Source organism: Mauremys mutica, chromosome 14, assembly GCF_020497125.1.
Source record: "Mauremys mutica isolate MM-2020 ecotype Southern chromosome 14, ASM2049712v1, whole genome shotgun sequence".
NCBI classification, from domain to species: domain Eukaryota; kingdom Metazoa; phylum Chordata; order Testudines; family Geoemydidae; genus Mauremys; species Mauremys mutica.
Window position 1 is genome coordinate 5,458,918 of NC_059085.1, and position 4,301 is coordinate 5,463,218.

At 54.2% G+C, this 4,301-nt stretch overlaps 1 non-coding gene across 1 annotated transcript; it reads left to right on the forward strand.

The window, feature by feature from the left end:
• The first annotated feature begins 3,997 nt into the window (after positions 1–3,997).
• Positions 3,998–4,068, forward strand: TRNAG-GCC. Its single transcript has one exon. It is a non-coding gene; the product is annotated as a tRNA-Gly (tRNA).
• Positions 4,069–4,301: the final 233 nt, after the last annotated feature.

The following is a 4,301-nucleotide window of genomic DNA, read 5'->3' on the forward strand; positions in this document are numbered from 1 at the left end:
CTTGTTGGTACAGAAAACAGAACCCCTCTGTCAGGTCCATCTTGGGGGGTGGGGAGCCCAGAACCAAGTTCTGGGTCTCTCCCAATTTCCCCAGCCAGCTCCAAACTGACACTCCCTCCTCTGTGTCTCTTCTGGACAAGGAGGCCACCTGATCTCTTTGTCCCCAACACCTTCAGTTGGCATCTTGCAGGGGAAACTGAGGCACCCACACAGTATTCAGAGAAAATATTAAGAACATTCCCACTTCATCACAACAGATGCAACAAAATATAATACCGTATATTGAAGTAGGCAAGTGCTGCTTCTGACTTTCCACTTTTAATTGACCCTTGTAATCTTGTGGCGCTGACGCGTTGTAGCTTCATTTTATATCGGCTTACAGGGCGGGAGCGGGGGGGCACCACCATTTTGGGCCCCACCAAAAATTATACAAACCTGCCGCCTATGCCCCAGAGCAAAGGGGAAACTGTGACTGTGGGCAGGAGGAAGATTACAGCATGGAGAGACATTAGAGCACAGGTGTCAGCTATCCACCAATCCCTGGTGGACCCCACATTCAGAGGCCCAGGTGCAACCCTTTAAGGCCAACTCTTAACTTGCCTGCAGCCGAGCTGCCTGTCCAGTGCAAGGGCTGATCAGGGATATGGACTTTGTCAGTCTATGACAATTATCCCATTCCCATGCTGCTGGGAGAAGACTTAGCCAACCATGTGAGGCTAACAAAAAGGGTGGGGATGGTCACCCACAGCCAGGCTAAACAGGCCTCCACAACTAACTCCATTCCTGAGCCTCCTATAGGAACCCAACCAGAGGTGGTGGAACCAGACCCCAGATCAGAGTCTATGACAGCAGTTGTAGATCCAGTTTCTGGGACCCATCCAGAACCCGCCCAAGGATCGGAACTGGCAGAGCAGTCAGCAGCAGAGCCAGGGCCAGCTCCAGACCCCAGCGCGCCAAGCGCGTGCGTGGGGCGGCATTTTAACTGGAGGGCAGCAGGCGGGTCCGGCGGACCTTCCGCAGTCATGCCTGCGGGAGGTCCAACGGAGCCGCGGGACGACCGGACCTCCCGCAGGCATGACTGCGGCGGGTGCGCTGGTCCCGCGGCTCATGTGGACCTCCCGCAGGCATGCCTGCGGAAGCTCCACCGTAGGCGCGGGACCAGCGGCACGTCTACGGGAGGTCCCGCGGAGGTGCGGGACCGGCGCCCAGCAGCGCGAGCGGCGCGGTGCGCCGCCCTGCTTGGGGCGGCAGAATTCGTCGAGCCGCCCCTGAGCAGAGCCCATGCTTACAACCCTACCGGAGTCCAGTGAGCCAGCACCAAAGGGCGCCACAGAGCCTGCACCTGCAGCAGCAGCTACACCGGCACAAGAGGCTCAACCGGAACCTGAAATACCACCTAGTGCACCAGCGGAGAGCGGTTCACAGTCAGCAGAGAATGGGATTCAGACATCGGCAGCAGCCAAGCTGCTTATTAACAACTGCTTTTGGAAGAAAGGCCCTGGCCACAGGAAGGTTTGTGGGGCTGCAGCCAGGGAAGGAAACACTGGGACTGCATGGTACCTCTCCCTGCCCCCTCTGGGCTGCAGCCTTCCCTGGCACCAGGGCCAATAGGCAAAAGGCAGGTTTGTTGGGCTGCAGGCAGGAAAGGAAGCTCTGGGATGTGGCTTCCCTGCCTGCAGCCCCTCGAATCTACCTGTGGCCAGAGACCGCTGCCACTGGGAAGTAATGAGCCGAAGCACCTGTATCCCTGTCTAGCGACAGAGCCCCTGCCGCGGTCCTGGCACTGCATGCTGAGAGGGGAAGCTGAGGGCAGGGCAGTAGCAGAGGTGGGGGAAGCTGCAGCCCCCCAGGTGTTGGGGCTTTCCATGGGGAGCAAGGCTGCTGAGGGAACCACAGAGCTGCAAGGGCTCCTCTCTCTCTGGCTGCACATAAGAACGTAACAAGAACATAAGAGCGGCCAGACGGGTCAGACCAATGGTCCAGCCAGCCCAGTATCCTGTCTTCCAACAGTGGCCAGTGCCAGGTTCCCCAGAGGGAATGAACAGAGCAGGGAATCACCAAGTGATCCATCCCCTGTTGCCCATTCCCAGCTTCTAGCATCCCTGCCCATCCTGGCTGAAAGCCATTGATGGACCCGTCCTGCATGAATTATCTAGTTCTTTTTTGAACAAATCAAACCCCTTAAGAAGTTTAAGTTCCCTACAGCAACACCATTCCCTTAATCAACCAATTACCTTTTTCTCTTCCCACAGGTTCTTTCAGGCTCCTCTCCCCACAATCGAAAATCCAGGAAGTGTCTTAACTGGAAAACGCTGCTATTTGAAAACTGGAAAAAAGGGGACACCACAAGAGTCAACAGAATACAAAGTGTGTAGTTGATTCCTTGTTAACACTGGCTTGGCCTGATTATAGCTACCAGTGGATGATGAGAGACAATGCAATTCAGTTCCAGCTGACCTTTTTTTTAAGCAGCTAAGTTTGGATAAAGAAAGCATTTGTTGAAAGGTTGGACACCTCTGTCTCCTTCAATTAAGGTGTTAGCGTTCACAGACAACCCTGAGACCCTGACCCTGCAGAGGTCCTCCAGTGGAACCTGGGAAGATTAGACACCATTATAGTAGGTAACCTTAAAAACCCTTTTCCAAAAAACAATCTACTATACAGGTAACGAGCACAGTTGCCAACTTTCACATGGTAAATAAGCCCCCCGACTTTCACAATACATCAGAAAACAAGCTAATCCCATTTCAAAACAAGGCCAAAACAAGCCAATCCCTAAGAACCCAACACTGTGATTAGATCCCCGCCCCCCGGCCTGCAGTCTGGGACTGTGGTGGGCCAGCTGTGCACCCCTGACTCTCCCCTCCCCCCCTTGACCCTGCTTGCTGGGAGCAGAGCAAAAGAAGAAGCAACAAGCTGCAAGCCAAACATTAATTTTCTAGTGCATACAGGGCCTGCAGGCGGCACACCCACAGCTGGCAACACCATTCTCCTAGTAGCCAAGATAGCAAAATCCATGAAAGACACGGGAGTGTAATCGCTCTTGTCTGGGATTTAGGTGTTGGGAGTGTAGTTGGTATATGCCAGTGGTGGCCAAACAGTGGCTCGCGAGCCGCCTGTGGCTCTTTCACAGTTAAAATGTGTGCGTGTCACGGAGGCTGCACCCGGCACTGGGGGCCCAGGCTTGGCATGTCCTGAGAGGTTGCAGGGCTGCAGCCAGGGAAGACATCTCCCAGCACTGTCTCCTCTGGCCGCAGCCCTGCCAACTTCCCAGAACCCAGGAGCCTCGTGCTCACACCTATGGCTCCATGCCAGCCTGTGCCTAGTTGGCAGTGCCACACTCCCCACTGGTGGAGCTGGGTATGAGTCTCAATGCCCAGCTCCTCTCCTGTCCTAGCCCATATGAGTAAATAACCCTCAGGGCGCCTGAGCACTCCTTGGCGTCCAGGGCATCCATTCAGACAGACCAATGGAGGCAGTTTTAATTTCTGCAGCAACAGTTCCGCGCACAGGGTGCTTTCCTATCCCCCAAGAACCTCTGCTATTGGCACACGGAGCTTGTGTCACCATCATGTGTGTGTGTCTGTCTGTCATGTGGCTCCCGCATGTTCTCAGGTGTTACTCGTGGCCCAGTCAGACTTGCTGTCAGTTGATTGCAGGCTCCGATCCTTTCCCCTCGCTTCCCCAGGGGAGTGCAGAGATCCCGGCTTGCGGAGACCTTCGCTCTACTGTTAGTTCAGCCAAACGTGTTGTTGGCTGAGCTGAGCACTTTTGCAAATGGCCTGTCGGGAAGTGAAATCAAGGCCCTAAAATGAAGAGCAAGACCGTGAAATGACGAGCCTGGGGGTGCTCTTGCTTCCACGATCTATGGTGAAAGGGTTAAGACGTCTAAGGCCAGAATTACATGGTCCCAGAGCAGGACTGTAACCAGATACTTCCTGTCACCATATGTGCAGCGTGAACAAAACAGCTGGAGAAGGAGTTTTAACCAGCTGCAGCATTGGTGGTTCAGTGGTAGAATTCTCGCCTGCCACGCGGGAGGCCCGGGTTCGATTCCCGGCCAATGCAAGAGCAGGGTGTCTTTTTCTTAATTAAAATAATTCAGTCTTGCATCCGAAGAAGTGGGTATTCACCCACGAAAGCTCATGCTGCAAAACGTCTGTTAGCCTATAAGGTGCCACAGGATTCTTTGCTGCTTAATTAAAATAATTGCCCTGCACCAACCTAACCCTCCGTCCTTTCCAGGGGACTGATTAAACAATTAGGAAACCTGTTGCATCAGATTTCTAGCACCAGGGCAG